Below are 20,072 nucleotides of genomic sequence, written 5' to 3'. Positions count from 1 at the left end.
GCATTGACTTACCATGAAAGAGAAAAAGAACAAGCAGTTCAGGAAGAAACCTGTAACCATTTCCCCCCCAAAAAGGATGTCTACCTGCAGAGGGATGGTCACACAGAAGACACTTTCTCTGACTGTGGAGTGCTAATGTTCCATGAAGAAACTGGCGCCGGGCCACGCAATCCTCATTCATCTGAATGATCCCAGTAACAAAACTATTTGTGTGAGTAAAGTTGTGGGAGATGTTGGGCTAAGTCTTTGTTATTTCCAAAGCAGGTTAACAGAACAGTTCTGGTACTGCACAAGAGTAATTTAAACAAACTATGGCAGGTACAAATTATTTACAACAATTTCTTATTGAATGACCGGAAGGAATATGAAGCCACATCTTATCACTGATTCCCATGAGCTTTAAAACCCTCATTGACTTCAACAATTTTCAGCTGTTCATCCAACATGAGCTTCAGTAGCAGTTTGGGAATGGGCTGATGATAGGCTATACACTTAGCCTCTGTTCTTCATTGCCTCTTTTTTAAGTGGACACTGGAGCTGAACAGTTTGTTTGCAGTTCTAAAATCCTAAGCATTAATATTCTGCAGCAATGCCAGCTGGCAGAGACCAATTCAGCCCTCCGTATTTTTTGCAGATTAAGTTTGAATTAGGGTTTCCAAGGTTTAGCTAGCTATTTAGAAAAATAAATGTATATTAAATACATTTCAGTTTCCATTTCAGCAAGATTACCCTACTTTATCTCTAACCATCCTCCCACAAATGACATAATCGTTGCTGTATTTAATTTAGGTGTATTAAACTGAGTTAAGAGATATCATTTCCCCAGAACACCACTTTGAACATTTGCCAACTTTAAAAGAATAGAGACTGCAGAAAACCTCCAACTAAAGCAGAGATACTAAAATAATCGTGATTGAAATAAAGCTAAATCTTTCATCTTGCAAACTACAAATTTCTGTCTTAACAGATCACTGCACCTTGTGTATAGTATGTGTGTTCAGTAAAGAAATCTCTCTTTTTAAATATCAGATCTTTACTGTATTCCAGATGAAGAGTTTGCCCATTTGGGATTCTACCAAATTTCCGTTTGTCAATTATCAAAAAAATCACATTGTACCTAAAAATTGTGCTTGACAACTAACTATCTTCAATCTGATTCACTGACATGTTTATACTAATGCAAATGATAAAAATCTCAGCCTCAATGCACTAACTACTGCCTTTGACAATGTAATTATGAAAAAAAAAAAAAAAACCTCTGTACATGAGCATGATAATTGGCCAAAATAAGCTCTTCGATTACAAGAATGTTGGTTTTAGAACTGTAACCAAAGTAACAATGAAATACACAGGCTCATATATTAAAGTGCATTATTTTGCTTTTGTTGTGAAGTAGTATGCAATTTTATAAAAGCATTTCCAGCGAGTACCAACAAACCACATTTAGATGAACCTTTGAGCAAACTACTACTCAGCACCTCTAGGTTCATGTAGTTGTTGACACAGAGCTATTAGTGATGTACCTGACCCTCCCCCTCATCTACATTAAGTTTAAGTTTAAATACAAAATAATCAATTTATAAATACAAAATAATCCATTTAGAGTACCAGGCTACAAGTACACCACAAACTTAAATTTTCACTCTACTTCACACTTCTTTATATGACTATGACAGCGCCCTAAAGCGAGCCATAGCTTTGGGGCAGGGATCTGTTTAGGCTTTCTCCTTAGCGAGCTTCCTCAAAAGAGTAAAGAGTTTCCACACTGGACCAAAACAAATTTCATTTGTGCAGAAACTTAGAACTTGTGGAAGGTGGAGGTGTTAAAGAAAGCAAGCTGAAAGTAAAAGCAAGAAACAAAAAAATAAACAAGTTATACACAATTCTTCCCGTCTTCTGAGCCTCTGTGGTTCCCTCCCATGCAATGACTTCCTTCGTGGCAGCGAACTGTCCTCTGCCCTCTGGACTCTAGGCATCCTTCTCCCCCTGCAGTCTGGCCAGTCACTACCCGCCATACCCCCCACTCTCTCAAACTTTCCCTCTTTTCTATGCTATCTCCCCTACCTTTGTAGATGGCTCTACTAACTATTTCTTCAACAAATGTAACACCAATCAGGAACAAAGAAGTGTAATTGGTACCATTCTTCACAACTAGCCACATTTCTCTTTGGAATTATAGAAGATACAAAAAAACTACCCCACCCTAACACTTCTATACACAGTGCTCCTTTAGAATAATAGTTTCAAGCCAACTTCCAATGAATTAATTTCAAAATACCTATGATTATCTCAGCCATCTCAACAGTTTAATCCAGTTGTTTTATTTGGGGGGAAGAAGATTAATTGCCATTTTGTTACTTTTTTTAGCTTTTAACACAAAATTTTTTAAAAAAAGATGTATTTCTAACAATATAAACAGAAACTTGCTTTGACCAAAATTATTCTGAAAAATACTGAATTTTTTTTTTTCTTTTAAAAACAATTTCTGGCATACACATTGATCAACATTTCTGTCAGTTTTCAGTTGCACACTGCTCTGAAATCTTCAGTTCAATTATCCACATTTTCTTGTAGAACCACAAGTCACTGTTGTTAACCTCAAGCACTTGCTGAGGAATATTGTTTCTATACATTCTTTATAGGGACCTCACAAAAAGAGGGAGAGAAGCTCCTCTGCAATTCCTTTTACAGGTACCCATCTCTCTACCAATTATAAAAAGAGCCTACAACAATTCACTTCTAACTTAGGTGGCCCCAAACACATTACAAGCATCAAGGCCAGACATGATTCTCATTTGAAAATAATCACAGAAAATCAGGAATAGAAATGTCTCTCAACTGAGTAAAGGGGCTTTGTTAGTTTGTCCAAATAAGAAGAAATGCATCCCAAAGCAGTCCTCATCCACTGTCAATTTTTTTTCTCATTGCCAGAGATTGAAGAGAAAGGATATAGCATATGCTTACAGTATTTCTTTGCCTGCTGGTCATCACTGAAGGTACATGATGAAAAAACAGCGAAGGCAGAGGCTTATAATATTAAAAAAACATGTTGCAGGTGATAATGATTATATCATTATTATGGGCAGTACATTTACCACAACATTTGTAAACGTAAAATTCTGGGATAAAATTAATCATGCAGAAACTAGCGTAGCATAGATATGCAACTTGGCAATGAAAGAGGTCGGCAGAACGCAATGTAGTCTCACTCGCCACCATCGCTTAAAGGCTGTAAGAGGTGGGGGGTGGCTGCTCCTTCCTCAGCTGATGTTAAGCACTAGTAACAACAACAGAAAGTCTTTAGGAAGGCTGTCAAGCCTAATCAAGGCCTCATATGATGTTTTAATTTGCTCTTTATGAATATTCTTTAGGTTCTCTCTTTCGCACTGGAGCAGTCTTCACGCAGACACTGCTCTCCCTGCTGTGCACTGATCCAGTTACGCCTGGACAACGGGATGTATGTGTGCTCAAACCATTTCGCACTGGATGAAAAAAGCTGGTGATGTGATGCAAAGTAGTTTCAAATGGCAGCTAACAGAAATAAATACGAAGCTTGCTTCTTTTTTGTTGTTGGGAGTTGTCACGGAAGTTTAGTGAATTTAAAATGTCATTTGTAATTGTTTGTCTTCTAAAGAGATCACTGTAAAATACAATATTAAGATTCCCTCTAAGTTTCTGGAGGATTAACATTGACTTTTGTCAGGAAGCAGGAAAGTAAGTAAATTAACCATCACAGCAAGTTTATTCTGAAATTTTGGGGAGTGATTACAATGGAGTCAAAAAATCAAGACAAAACCCCTACTAAAGCACTGATAGCTTTGCAGCTGAGAACAGAAGCTATCGTGGTGTTTAATATCTTATACATTAATATTCTTTCAGGTATTAAAATTCTCACTATCTGAAGAAGAAAAAACTTATTTTGAACTTTGATCCAAGGCAAATAAGACTACGTAAAAACCCCTTGAGCTTTTTTCCACATACAAAAAAATAGACAAAACAAGCCCCCAACTATCCCAAAACATAAAATGCAAAACATGTCTTAAAACATTGAGAAAGACATTACTCCCATTTTTAACAAATGAGGGTTACACCACTGATTTCATCTGAATTTTGCTGTACTTTCAGTGAGAACTGGTTTTGACCCATTTTGTGTTACTGGTTTGGTGCTTGTAAGTAGCATTAACAGTTTAATGCCAGAGAGAGAGAGATTCGGACTGCACAAGACAATGAGCAGCTTAGTTTTCAGTATTTTGAGAGGACTGTATTTTAAAAGACTATTGAGAGACTGTTTAGCAGAAATCTACCTTTCCTAAGTTCAGAAACAAGTTATCCTTACCCAATATTGGAGATCTCAGATTTCTTTGTATTATGAGAAGGTTGTGATGAAGGCCATGGAGGTTAACTGGGTGATACAGAGCTAAGAGTCATAAGGACATCAGTATTACAAGATACAGTTCAAGCCTAAGCAGTAAATCTGGAGAGAGGTCAAAAAGACACACATCAAGAAGCCTTTGAAGGACTCGGGAGATGTCAGTGAATGCAAACTGCAGCTCCTGATAGCAAAGCCAGTCAAGGAGCAGCAGGAACACCAGGCCACCGAGAATATAACAGCCTCAGAGCTGCCACCAAAATCACTTGCAGATTTGCTTGTCTAAATTAAAATACGATAAGCATGTCTATAACTTGGTACAGTGCATTTATATTATCTATATTTGCTTTACACAATTCTGACTGCAAAGGAAAAACAACTGATGCTGCAACAGAGTATTTTTATCATAGGCAGTAGCTAACTGCAAAAGTCTAAACAGGAATCTGAGTCTCACTGATACAGGCATGTTGCCTATTACACTGGGAAGAAGTAATACAGCAAAACGCCACAATGCTAGATAAATTATTGATAACTTTTTTTTTTTTTTTTTTAATATAGAATCTGAGATGCTGCCAGCATGACAATCTGGCTGCATTTGGAGAGACAGATTCTGTAATTTATACTATCAAGAGTGCCAAGACAGTAGAAGATCATTGATAGACAAAACCTTTATTTTTGCCTCCTTCCCACCCATGGTGGGACTCCGTGGGTGCTGTATGATTTGCCGCCTGCTCTGTTTGCCAGCAAACTCTCCCCTCCAGGTGTGCTATGGATCACCTTGACTGTCGTTTCTATTTAATGCTTTTGTCTTTCTCAGCTCCTCTTTCAGAGGTTGAAAAGAACACGCAAGGCAGTGTCTACATCAAAGAAAATGGATTCAGGATATGGAAGAGAGATAAGAAAGGAAAGGATTCTCAATATAATAAAACATAACATCTGTGATTCAGAGGAATATAATGGAGAATCAAATATGCCTACAAACGATTTGATTCCTAAGTCAATTTTTTTTATTTCCTGATCATATAAGGGAGAATGTAAGCCACACTGCAGTTCAAATAATTTCAGAATCGGAAGAACAAGGTGTTCACATTTCTCAAATTAACAAGGAAATATAAAAATTAACATTAACAATCAGTGATGTAAATGAATCTAATCTACAAATTACACATTGTTTCCCCAGCTTTCCAGGGCACACTTTCAAACAATGAGATAAAGTCAAACTTGAAAGTATATAAAAATCAGCCACTTAGAAATCTTTCTAGCTGTGCACTTAATTATTAAAGCACTTTATAAGCGTGGGCCCTTTTATTTTTTTCCCCTATTAACAGCCATTGGCAAAATACACTCACACATGTTCCTGATACTATTAATCACATGTCAATTAACATTATCCGTTTTCAAATTTGTCTTAAAATCATGAATGTAACATAAAATAAACCTAAAAGTAACCATACCAGCTTAAATTCTGACATCAACATCACAAAAAGCCTAACACGTATTCAGTGTTTCCCAACTGACCATTTTCATACTAGAACCTCGCAAATTACTGAACCAAATTTTACTTATTTTATTCAAGCAAAAACTCTTTTTGTCTATTAGAAAACTAGTATCTCTGAAACAAGGTTGTGTGCTCCATGAGAAAAAATTTTGAATTTAACATGCTTTCCAGTGTTGATGCAGTGGCCTCCTGTGCCATAATTCATGGTAGCTTTAACATCACATTTCACATTGTAGAGGGGTTTTTTGTCTGCTTTGTGCTTTTTCTGCCTTAACATTGGGACAATTATAATAGATAGTGAATTTTTTTATTTAATCTGTTATAAACATGGAGAGGGTAAAAAGTATCTATTTCTATAGTACAACAAAATACATAAAGAAACAAAACGGTCTCAAAAACTTTCTCCTTTATTTAATATAATGCTAGTTCATCTCTCAGGTTGAAAATCCAATTCAACACTTAAAAATAAAAAGCAGAAAACCCAACCACCTCCTTATGTTTATCACTGTTTAATATTTATTTTGTTGCTCTGGCTGTGCAGATTCAAATTTTTAAATAAATTGCATCAGGGCTCACACTTTTCATATCACATTTCTTCCCAAAGTAATTTGAATGTACAGTGGCATAACACCCTGAAACTCACTATCGACACCAAACCAACCAAGAGCCTCCATCTTGCGGTAGTGGTGCAACATGATTATCTGAAGTATATGCTAGAACATACACAAATATGAACGGCTAACAGCTCACAGCGCAGAACTATCTGGCTTTGTATTGTTGTCATAACCTGTAATGAAATCCTTTCCTTTAGGCTTATTATAAACTTGAGCTAATTCTCAAAGCATTATTCAGATTTTAAAACAGTTCTTCCTCCAAACCTTTTTTTTTTTAGCATGAGTTCCTCTAACTTCATTTTTCCTTTACATAGCATAGCAGTAGCAGCCAAAATGAATATTGAATGAATACACGAAAGGAATACTTAATTGAAGCAGCATGCTTTAAAGAGCAATAGAGCTTCTATGTTCTACAAAGCAATTACATTGCTTTGAGCCTCTAGTCATGTTGCAATAAATACTTCTGATATTGTAAGATACTGAATACAGTTTCTTCTAGCCCACAGTCTGTTTACATATAAAGCTGGTTTATTAACATTTCTTAGTTTCATTAGAAGTGGTGTTAAACCATACTAACCTATTCCTCACACTCCTCTCCTTATGTTCTCTCACTAGTCACACTGCTGGCTGAAAAGCCAGATAACGCTCTTCTGACAAAATGATGATTCCCTTACACAGCAAACACTCTTGCTGGCTTTGTAAGTTGGATGAAAAGCTTTATTAACCTTTGCTTGTATCTCTCCCACACATGTCTGTTTTGGTTTTTTCTGATTGCTAACAGTTGGAAGCTGCTCTGCATCTCCTGTGTGAGGCACCCATACTGAGTCAGACCAAAAACCTACCTACCCTAGCACCTGTCTCCTACAGCAACAAAGAACAGAGGCTTGAAGAAGGTATAGAAAGATGGTGAGCGTATATGATGCTTTCCCTGGTACCCTCTCAACTTCCCACCATTTCCACCTCACACACCACAGTAGACATGTTGGTACAACGCTTCTAGTATAATCAATACTTATACATGGACATCAGATAAAGAACGTCTATGTGTTCTTCAACTGCCTTCTAACAAAGATCAGTTTTAGAAATCATATTAGAAACTCCTAAATTTGCTGTTCTTTCCTCTGTGCAAGGCTACCAGAAATGTAATGATAGAAAAAACACAGCATGAGCCTATTTTTCTTATGCAGTGAGCAAGAAAAAACAAAACAAAAACCACTCCCATGAACAGCAGAGCCAACTGAGCAAACCTGTGAAATCAATAGTTACTTCCAATTATTACAGAAACTTTAATCACGAGTAAATATTAACATTATACAATGAAAGCTCTATAATTATATGAGTAACAGTAACATTACCACAAATGATACTTATCTCTGTCCCTGTAGATTTTTACAGAACTGAGTCAGAATCTGATTTTAAGGGATAGATCATTGAGAAAACCAACTCAGGATCCGCTGACTATTTAAGAGAAGGATTTGACTTATATAGATTAAGATGAGGTTTTCCCCATGGTTTTGAACCAAGTTTCACTGTTTTCTCCCTGTCAGCATTTTACATTCAATTTCCTCACAAATCTCAAAGCGAATTTTAGTGGAAATTGCTGTATTTTAACTGAAACACTGCTAAGAGAACATCTCACTTAACCTGAAAAATCTCATTGCTAGTACTCTTCTCAGTAACTATACATAGAAATGCAGATTTTTTGCACTAATTCAACCAACTGAGGCTTGCACTTCACTTTTCATCAGTGAACCCCAATTAGATCAATTGAAAAAACATTGCTAGCCCTTGTCATGACACTCAGGCATCAGCATGTTTGGCAGCACCAATTGCTTGGTACTATTAGGAGAGTTTATTTCTGTGCAGTCTCATGGTAATCAGCTATATTGAACAGGTTACAGGGATTTTAAATCAGATCACTTTCACTTCTATCATGAATAATTTTGCAATTCAGTTTGTTAAACTTTGTTAAATTTTCTTCAGTACATGTAGGCTGATATATTAAAAAGAGAAGACAAAACATTTCTGTTTCAATTAGCATCAAGACCAAGTTGAATGCTTTTATTTTTCTGCCTCTGTCTCATTTTCTGCCCTTTTATTTCTTTCCCTTGTTCATCATAGCCTCCTGCTGTGGTGCTGATGGCCAGAAGTGCTTGTTGTGAGGCTGCCGCAACCACAGGGTACATCCGTCGACACAGGCCATCACACTTGTGCCAGCCCCAGCGGTGTGTAATCCCAGGCTCTGCTTGCATTAGCCAAGGGCAAACAAGTCAAAAGCCTCCTTCACTGAGATATGAAGAAATTTACTGCTACAGCTTTTCAGAGACTGGCTACAGCTTTTTGACTAGGCCACTAGAGCCAGACATCAGAAATTAAATGTAGTATCTTTGTGCACTGACTTTTTTAAAGGGTCAGACTTCCTGCAAGATACAATGTCAGACAAGGTAGCAGGAAGTTGACTATAAGAAAAACACCACAATTTAGTTGTATGAAGTCAGAAAGAGATCTAGGTTGTACTCTCAGCCCTACTGCTAGCCTGCAGGATGATCTACGTACACCATTTTTGTCTCCTTGCACTTCAGCTTCTTCTGTATAAGGCAGGGACAACAATATGAGTTTTTAAAGCCCATTTAGATGTACTGATGAAAAACTGTGTGTAAGAAGTAAACACCAGTAGGAATACATGTTCTGTCATTTCATCTCTGGAAGCACAGAGTTTACTCAATATCTTTCCCTTGAGTTTTGCCCTAAATCCCACTTGCACTGAAAGGTGTGTTTTAATAAAAAAGCAAGAAGCCCAAACGATAAGCTGCTGCTTTTTCTTACTCTTGACAGAAATCTTATTCATAGAGCACAGCATGTATACTTTGTTCATCTGTGTCTTTCCTCTGCCTCCTTGGCCACAAGAGAGCTAATACAGATATTCAAGGATAAAATAGGAAGGTTTCTCATATCTCTGGATTCTTTACACTTGTTTTCTTTGCCACTAATGGAATAAAATAAAATAGGAGACCTGAACTTAATGAATATCCCTTAGATAATGTTCTGGACCTGTCATCCTTTTGGTTTTCTTCTAATTCATTGGAGCAAAGTTCTATAAAATTTCATCTTCTAAGTACAGAACATTACATAAAGGGTCAATTTTATATATTTATTTTTAGTTACCTGAAAATGTTTCATTATTTAAATTGCCTATGTGTTGGACTGAAAAATAACAATCCAGCCATAAATCTTTTGAAGTGCACTAAGACTTTATGTCTTGCTGAGATACATTCTCCCAAATATATCCTCCATTATTATGAATTATCATCTGCAGTTTGCTGAATTCCTGTGAACCCATTTTCAATTTTTAAATGGCAAGTTTCCCCTAAAATTGTGGTGCTTTCATTCTATAGACATAGGACTTAAAAACTGTGGGAAGGAAAGCCATGTGGATGTACTCAAAATACAGGTGCTGCTGTGTATCAGCCAAGGATAGATCTATATTAGATTTGAAGAAGTCTTGTCAGGACCATATGAAACCTGTCACTGCAATGTATGCAAAATAAGTAATCTCTTCATTTGAGCACTCTATAATCAATCATTTTAATTCCAGACACAACTGAGAAAAATAATTAATTCAAAACAGTGACTATTACTTCCATCTGGCAAACGTGTTGCACAATTGTATTAAAATAAGTGGTTTTGTCTATTTTTATGATGTTGGAAATATATCTAACAAACTCTTCTGTGCAAATAGTTTTTTTCAATTTTTATTTTAGAAATAAGTAATACCTATGAAATATTAATGTAGGCAGTCATTTCAGTGTCTCAGACCATATCATCACTTTGGCTTTTAAACAGGACTTCCCATTAATCATAGCAGGGACTTCTGCTTAAAAATACATTAACTTGATGTGGTATTATCACACTGATCTATTACAAGAACCCAAGATGTACTATTAAAAATGCAATGAATCACTACTGCAAAAATTTGAAAGTATACAAGTATTTTAAAGAGCGCACCACAAGAATGCTCTCATATCAGAAATCTCCAGATTTCTTAAAATTCCTCTCACCCATCAAAGAGACAGAGACAGGAACACAGCGACTGACCTCTTGCCTTAATATTCCATTCTAGCACAAAACCCACTTACCTTTCCATTGCTAGTACTAACTTTGATTTCTGAAGGTACTTCACAGAGGTCATTTTATAAGAAGTAACAGCAGAATCTTTTAGCAGATGTTACTAGGAAATTACACCTCTTTTATTCTTTTATCTTGACAGAAGAATCCCTAAATAGTGGGTAAAACTGGGGTTTTTTTCAGTATCACCTTAGACCTTCTGTAGATTTGCAAGGATTTACTCGATTGGTATGTTGGCAAACGTCCCAGTTAAGAGAAGGTGAGAGACAGAGGAGGCATTAGGGGACTTCAAACATGCAAAGCTACAAGGCTGAGGAAGGAATGTGGTATCGGGGGAAACTGCATGTTTCTCTTCAGAAAGGCAAACATAAGAAATGAATTTTTTTCTTTTCTATTAATTTGGTGCTTCTTTGGAAACTGTGCTAAAGTGTCAAAGTTCAGCAGTGAGGAATGTCACTGAATATTCCTCCAGAATTATTTTATGTCACTACTATTTTCCTGTCCTCAAAGAAGTCAGATTTCCTTTCTATTCTCCTCTAAACATCCTCATTCAGCCTTCAAGAAAACTGTAAACCTTTGATTTCGTAAGACACTGTGGAAGCCTCTAGAAAGAAAAAATGACAGAATATGTATTGTGGTATTAATCAGATATTTACTGAGGTAATTCTTTTAGTTTAAATTTTTGAAAAAAAATTTAAAAGTTTATGAAAGAAATCCCAACAACATGTAGGTCTGGCAGAATTCTTGTGCAAGTAAAAAAACCCTCTACATGAAAGAGAAATTCTTCCAGAGAGCTCAGCATAACATAAAACATGGTACGTCAGCACAAGATGTCACTTGTAACTGCTATTAAAATAAGTAAAGGGAGAAAGGAAATAAACCTTTGGTTTCTGCTCTTCAATTCTAAAAGCCCATCCAGTAAAGATAATAAACTTCTATGAAAGGCATGCAAATGCTAAAGTAAGTAACATTCACGTTACTACAGGATATTTAAAGGAACCCATTATACTTTACAAACAATGGTTTAAATCTGGTCTTGACTGTCACCAAATTCTTATTGTCAACACAAATTTAGGGATCATTTTATCAATGTCTGAGATAAAACTTGGCAATATTTAATTTTCCACAAAATATGAACACAAAGCAGTACAGACAGAATATCTTATTCAATCTAAGTACAGAAGGGAAGATAACAGAAGGCTCAAGAAGAGTCTCATCTGTCTGTACAAATACCTGAAGGGAGGGTGCAAAGAGGACAGAGGCAGACTCTTTTCAGTGGTGCCCATTAACAGGACCAGAGGCAATGAGCACAAACTAAAACACAGGAGGTTGCCTCTGAACATCAAGAAGCACTTCTTTACTATGAGGGTGATTGAGCACTGGAGCAGGTTGCCCAGGGAAGTTGTGGAGTCTCCATTCCTGGAGATACTCAAACGCCATATGGACACGGTCCTGGGCAACCAGCTCTAGGTGGCCCTGCTTGAGCAGGGGGATCGGATAAGGTGACCTCCAGTGGTTCCTTCCAACCTCAGACATTCTGTCACTCTGTGAAATACACACATATCAATATCAAACACAAAACTCACAAAGGAAGTATTTGATTATGTATTTTCCAGAATCTCAGTTTCCCAAACTTCGCTGTGCCAAAGTTTAAATCATTATATAAAGACTAAAAGACATTATGTAATTCATGAGTAGATATATCCAGAAAGTAGTCAGTAAGATGCTACTTGTTAAGGTTTTAGATTCATGAATTACAGACTTTAGTGTAAAGTCTGTACCTTTCTAGGAACAGCTATTTAATTCCACCCCAGAGACTTTGTATCAGAAAACTGACAGGAAGAACAATTTATTATGAAAACCATCTACAGAATTTAAAAATTTAACTAACAGATAATTCCCATAAACTTAAAATGTGTAACATTCACAGTTCATTAACTACACTAGAAATTAATTCCTCAATATTTTTACAATTACTAACTCCAGTTGAATAGAGAAAATGGCAGAAAATATTCAAAATTATACATTGAGAAGACTTTATAATGCACTCTTTATGGATTACCACAAGCATTAAATCTCCTTGTTTAACCTTCATTGAACAATGCCTACTTATAAACGTTTATTCATTCTTAAGATTCTTCTTCCCACTACTTCAAAATATTAGATAAACATGAAGGTCATTTTCTACATGGTGAAGGAACAGTCCACATGCAAGTCTGCTTTAAAGGAGAAAATAATTATTGGGAGACATCTATATATCTGAACAGAGGCATGATCATTTATAGTCAGTCACATTAGTAGAAATTTTAGGACACTGTCTGAGTACTTATTAAGAAGCCACTGCAGCTAGAATTAGGAAAAACGTATCTGAAAATGCATCTTCAGAGCCCAGTTCATCGAAACTGCTGAAATGATGCTGTGGTGTCAGGTCAATCAAACGTCTAGGTAGCTAAATAGTTTACTTAACTTCACATTCTTCAATTTTGCTAATGATTGATTAGACCTGAATTCCTGGGTGTAACTTCACAACAGAACTTCAAGAGAGAGACACAAATCCAAGAGTGGCTCTTTGTGATATAATAATATTCAATTAAAAGCCATTCCAGAAGGCAACTGCACCTGAGTGAAGATCTATTGTTGCACAGTCCAAGAAGGCTCACCAAGCTAAATAACAAATCTTATCCTTTTGAAAGACTGAGCTAACATTATACCACTTTAGCACAGCTCCTTTGGCTACATCACTGAGGAAATTAGAAATGTCATTCTCTATTTTAATTCACCTTCAGGTAAGAAGGTTAAGTCATTGGCAAGGAAATTTTAACAGGTCAGATCCTTCAAAATCAATAATGAACTGGGTTGGAGATATCTTTCAGAAGGGATGACTTCAATTAAAACAGCCCTCACCAGAGATAATGAGTAGAGAAGGAAGGTTAGTGTTGGACAAAGAAACACTCATGATCTTGCCAAATAGATGATGCAAAGATCCTTATCAGTCTGAATTATGCTGAAAAATTTTCAAAAGGCTCTGAAAAAAAGAAAGGTCATTTTGTTTCAAGGAGACTCTTTACAAAGATGTAAGAGTGACTGAAAAGTCTTTCCTAATCATTTTTAAAATTCATCAACATGAAAACGTTCGCTGGGCTCAGTAAGAAAGAAAGAAAGAAAAAAAGCTGTTATGGGAATTTTGATGTCTCGGAGGACATTTACAGGGATCTTATGACCACTGTTTATTTTTCTTGAGAATGTGCAAGAGATAACTATCCATCCAGACTACATTAGCAGCCATAAAATCTCTCTCAGATGCACTATGAAAGAACAAATTTTGCCCAAGCAGGGACACACATGCATTTGGCCTAAGTCTCCATCATAATTTGACTCAGTTCCAGTATTACTGGAGAACTGGAGAAGTTCTTGCTCCCTCTTAAAATACAAAGTTCATGGTTGGATTTGTCTCATACATAAGTATAACAAACTAATTATAAATCAAATGCAGGAGCCTAAATTTGTTTTATATATTTTGACCTCACTACTGAATCCTCAATACCATTGCCTTTTTTTTTCCTTTTTTCCTTATTATAATACTACTAGGATGCTTCTTTTAGTTGGAGTGAAAAATAATCAGTCATCTAGAGAACGGGCATACTTTAAGACGGGCACAGTTACTTGTTCAACAGCATGATAACGTAAGCAAAGGAAAGCTAAACCCAGTATGGCACCACTGAAAGAAACAAAAGTCAGCTTGCTAGCAAAGAGAATAAAATATACTCCCAACCACATGCATCTTATTATATGCAAATCACTGCACTCTGCTTAATTAGTAAGCTCTGCATTTGTCCTTCCAGTTCTGATTTTTAAAGGCAATAAAGCCACTCCATAGTAGGAAGTTATAGCAGTAAGAAACCTGACTTCATTCCAGTTGATCAGAATTGCCCTAGAATAGCATGGGACCACATAGATCTTATCAGAACTGGGTATTGTAAAATGGACAAAGGAACTCAAATCAGAAATGAGACATTTGTTCTCTTTCAGCCATTCAAACAAATCACCAGGAAGATAGCATTCTCTCCCTAAAAGTCTTGAGATTGAAACTAGATGCTTTTCTGGAAGATGCACTCTATTACTCATATTTATTTTATTGGTTTCAGGACCAATCACATCCGACCTTACTGTGTTAGACATTGTGCATCTTCAGAGAACTAGAGTCTCCAGGAGCTACCCCATAGAGTTCACAGGCTAGATCAGACTCAGGGGAGATATGTGTAACACATATGCAGAATAAACAATGTGATGACTGCGAGCATGTTAGTTGGATTAAGTTTTTGGTCAATTTTTTGCTTTGCTGGGTTTTCCTGGGAAGGTTTATGTCAAATAGGAAAAGGAAAAACTGTAGGGAAAAGTCAGTAAGAAGTGTGAGTGGAGCTGAGGTACAGTGACCATGAGGATGGCAGGAAGAAAGGTTTGAAACAGTCAATCAGGACAAGAGCTCAAAATTGTAGATTTCACACACTAAAAGCCCCTACTTTAGCTGCTTCTGCAGATGCTACCACAGGTGGGAGTCTTCAGCTGTCTCAAAACCTTAAATTATCTTGCCACAGTTGAGCAAGAACTTTAAATCATTTTCAAGACAGACAGTAATTGCACAACCCACACAACATTAGTGCACTGTTTTGTTGCAGAGCACCTAAAGATATTCACACAAGTTTTCCTACACCTGACACCTTGCCTCCAGACACCCTGCCTTCGACCAGTATTGGCAGTGTAGACAGATTGCCGACACCCTGCCCCCTGCCCGACAGCAGCAGCGTAGGCAGGATGATGCCCACATTATTGACGTAAGGTAGGATTTTCTCCAATCACATTGCCATTGCTGAAGCCAAGGGGTGGCACGACTCCTACTCACATGCAAAAGGCATTTGCACAATTGGCTGCTGCTGCCAGATGACCCGGACACCAAGTGTCCCTGGCAGTTCGCCAGTCCCATGGCATCGCTTATGACCCTGTGTTTACTATCGGTGATTATGCGAGCTGCCATATGGGCGCAATGCTGCTACTGTCTCAATAAAGCTTTGTTTTGTAACATGTTGGCAGACCCCATCACTGTTTGGACCACAACACCTGACCATACATTAAAATTAGACACCAGTTGAAAGTCCAGAATTAAATTTAAGTTAGATGTTAACTCAAAGTAAAAGTGAAAATACCATTTATGGACCAGGAAGCATTTTGCCGGTATAATTTCTTTTGGAGCACTCAATTACTATTACTGAATCAATGTTATGATATATGTTATCAGAGTAAAATATGACACAAAAAACTGATTGAAAGATGCTATTGGGAATGCTTATTTTCTTGCCTTCTAAGGGAAAGTAAAATACAACATGTGCTGTCTACAAATCAGTATCAATTTAAAGCTGCAGAAAGCACTATTTTATGAAGTAACTGAATATATTTATACTGATTAATAAATTTGAATTAAAAGTATTTAAACCAATGACTTTTTTTGAGGTATGTTTTGCTTTTTAAATAAGCAGACAAAACGCCCACATGTCAGTGAAAGATCTGAAAAAAACCAGTTATTTCAGTGCTTTCCTCTTTCAATAATTCAAATGCTAATAGTTAAAATCCAACAATAGAATCTCAGGCAGTGATTCTACTACTCCCTTGATGGCCTTTAAGACCTTGGTTTCAGTTGCTAATCCAGATGCTAACAGACCTTTATTACTAGGAATGATATCAGAAGCTTTCATAATTTCACTGTAAGAAACAGAACACTTATCCAAGCAAATTCAACATTAATTGCATGTTTCACTTCAAACACCCTTTACAGTCAATGGGCTTTTCACTATCAGCAACTAAATATGTCAACTGTATTACACAACTTACAGAGCAGAAATAAGAAAAGGTCTGAATGGAAATGCAAGAGATTTTCTATAAAAGAACCTGATGTTTTAACACAAATTATCTGAGACGGTTTGTAATAAAATGGTGCCTTCTAATTATTCTTCAGCTTCTCCTTGTTTCTCTGAAACCTTCCAAACATAAAGGTTTGAAAACAATAAAATTGTAAAAGCAGTTTCTCTAACAGAGAATGGCCATATTTCAGTTGTGCTGTAACAACCATCAGACTGTTGTCCTGATTTTAGTTTGCAAGAAACACTTGGGTCGCATAAAAAGACTGACCCATTATCATCTCACAAAGTCTTAGAAATTTCAAGGTCAAAAATAAGAATTTTTTTTTTACATTGTTTAGGCATATGCTCTTTTATCAGATGGCAAAAAGTATTCCTAATAAATGTGGGATTTGAAAGAAATCAGCTAAGAGCAACTCAGTCCTAACTGGGGCCTCATGTTACTATTTCAATATAAATGACAAATATATATCTCCCCACCTTTTGGAAGTTAAAGGGTTGATTTTATTGATATCATAGAGATGTGGCAGGATGACTCCTATGACTGGAGTGTTGGAATGGAAGGATACAGGCTCTTTGGGAAGGACATGCAGGGGAGACGAGGAGGAAGGGTCACCCTCTATGTCAATGACCAGCTGGAGTGCATAGAGGATGGATGAGGAGCTGACCGAGAGTTTATGGGTCAGGATTAAAGGGAAGGCATGGACTGGAGACATTATAGTGGGGATCTGCTACAGGCCACCCGACCAGGAAGACCGAGTGGTTCAGGCCCTCCATAGACAGATAGGAGCAGACTCACATTTACAAGCCCTGGTCCTCATGGGGACTTCAACCACCCTGATATCTGTTGGAGGGACATCACAGTAGGGCCAGGATGTTCCTGGATGATGTTGATGATAACTTCCTTCTCCAAGTGACAGAGGAGCCAAAGAGGAGAGGTGCTATGCTGGACCTTGTTCTCACCAACAAGGAGGGGCTGGTGGGGAATGTGAAGCTCAAGGACAGCCTTGGCTGCAGTGACCATGAAATGGTAGAGTTCAAGATCCTTAAGGCAGCAAGGAGGGCACACAACAAGCTAGCTACCCTGGACTTAAAGAGAGCAGGGTTTGGCCTCTTCAGGTATCTGCTTGGCAGAGTAGCATGGGATAGGGCCCTGGAGAGAAGAGGGGCCCAAGAAAGCTGGTTAATATTCAAGGATCACCTCCTCCAAGTTCAGGAGTGATACATCCCGACAAAGAGGAAGTCAGGCAAAAACACCAGGAGGCCTGCATGGATGAACAACAAGTTCCTGGACAAGCTCAGACACAAAAAAGAAGCCTACAGAGGGTGGAAGCAAGGAAAGGTAGCCTGAGAGGATACAGAGAAATTCTCTGAGCAGCCAGGGATCAGGTTAGGAAATCTGAAGCCCTGATAAAATTAAATCTGGCCAGGGACATCAAGGGCAACAAAGAAAGCTTCTATAGGTACATCAGTGATAAAAGGAAGACTAGGGAAAATGTGGGCCATCTCAGAAGGAAACAGGAGACCTGGATACCCAGGATATGTAGAAAGCTGTGTTTTGCTGATTAGGGATACCAATTAAACTCAGACACCAGAGTGAAAAGAGCAGGCATATTTTACTAGAAATAACTAAATAATATAACAGAATAATACAGAAAACATACAGTAAGAAAAGACAGAATAGTGCACTCAAACAAATAGGAAAACACAGGGTAAGGCATCAAATCATTACTACCTGAAAGAGAGAATAGTGATTAAGAAAGATACATCACCACTTGCACACTTTACCATCATCCAGATCCACAGGCGCTGGGCAGCCCCGGTTACAGCAAGGATTTGGAGAGCCTGTCCCGGCAAGTGGGAAATCCTGTGCAGTGCGTCCACCCGTAGATGAAGCATCCAAAGTCATTGTGAGTGGGTCTGGCCTTATATACCCCAAAAACAGCAAGCCAGAATAGCTGGCACCTTTGTTTTAAGTGGAAATATCTGGTTTCAATCTCACATTAGATTCCCCCAGAGCCTGGCCAGGGCTCAAGGGAGAAGCTAAGGGAGTTCCACTGCTTATCTAATTGGATTATGCGCAAGGTCTCACATCAGGTCACAGGGCCAGACAACTGTCTCCATGACCCTGTTATTTTATCCACACACAAAGAAAGGTAAATATACATTCAAGCTAGCTACATCTTCCATACCTATTTCACTAATGATTACATACTGAGTTAGCAGCTTCGGCTCAGGGCCTATTGTTCAGGCTTCAATACTTCCACTTTTTACATCAGAATAGGTGGTTTGTTATAACTTAGTATAATACCTATTAGCACAATGGTTATCATTTACAAAATATACAGGATTCATCTGTAGGTCAACTCTGGGTTATCCAAGCCTTAGCACTTCAGGCTGAGATACTCAAAAACTTTTTTGCCTTGGTCTTCAATGACAAGTGCTACAGCCACACCACCCAAGTCACAGAAGGCAAAGATAGGGACTGGGAGAATGAAGAACAGCCCACCATAGGAGGAGATCAGGTTCAAGACCATCTAAGGAACCTGAAGGTGCACAAGTCCATGGGACCTGATGAGATGTATCTGTGGGTTCTGAGGGAAATGGCAGATGAAGTTCCTAAGCCACTGTCCATCATATTTGAGAAGCTGTGGCAGCCGGGTGAAGGTCCTGCTGATTGGAAAAGGGGAAACATAACCCCCATATTTTAAAAAGGGAAAAAAGGAAGACTCAGGGAACTACAGGCCAGTCAGTCTCACCTCTGTGCCTGGCAGGATCATGGAGTGGATCCTCCTGGAAACTATGCTAAGGAACATGGAAAATAAGGAAGTGATTACTGGCAGCCAACACAGCTTCACTAAGGGCAAATCGTGCCTGACAAATTTGGTGGCATTCTACGATGGGGTTACAGCATTGGTGGATAAGGGAAGAGCAACTGACATCATCTGCCTGGACTTGTGCAAAACATTTGACACTGTCCCACACGACATCCTTGTCTCTAAATTGGAGAGACGTGGATTTGACAGATGGGGCGCCCAGTGGATGAGGAATTGGCTGGATGGTTGCACTCGAAGACCTGTGGTCAATGGCTTGATGTCCCAGTGGAGAGCAGTGATGAGTGGGATTCCTCAGGGGTCAGTGTTGGGATCAGCGCTGTTTAACATCTTTGTTGGTGACATGGACAGTGGGATTGAGTGCACCCTCAGCAAGTTTGCTGATGACACCAAGCTGTGTGGTGCGGTCAACATGTTGAAAGGAAGGGATGTGCCATCCAGAGGGACCTGGACAGGCTGGAGAGGTGGGCCTGTGCAAACCTCATGAAGTTCAACAAGGCCAAGTGCAAGGTCCTGCGCATGGGTCGGGGCAATCCCAAGCACAAATACAGGCTGGATGGAGAATGGACTGAGAGCAGCCCTGAGGAGAAGGACTTGGGGGTGTTGGTTGATGAGAAGCTCAACATGACCCAGCAATGTGTGCTGACAACCCAGAAAGCCAGCTGTATCCTGGGCCACATTAAAAGAAGTGTGGCCAGCAGGTCAAGGGAGGTGATTCTCCCC

The 20,072-nt window shown here is 38.2% G+C and overlaps 1 protein-coding gene across 1 annotated transcript in view; it reads right to left on the bottom strand.

The window, feature by feature from the left end:
• The window catches only part of THSD7A (thrombospondin type 1 domain containing 7A), a 214,478-nt gene that overhangs the window by 133,703 nt on the left and 60,703 nt on the right, over positions 1 to 20,072 (bottom strand). The gene's annotated exons all lie outside the window — the stretch shown is intronic.

The sequence above is a fragment of the Strix uralensis genome, chromosome 1 (genome assembly GCF_047716275.1).
Source record: "Strix uralensis isolate ZFMK-TIS-50842 chromosome 1, bStrUra1, whole genome shotgun sequence".
Lineage (NCBI taxonomy): Eukaryota > Metazoa > Chordata > Aves > Strigiformes > Strigidae > Strix > Strix uralensis.
Note: the sequence above shows the minus strand (reverse complement) of the source record. Positions and strands in the feature narration are given on the sequence as shown.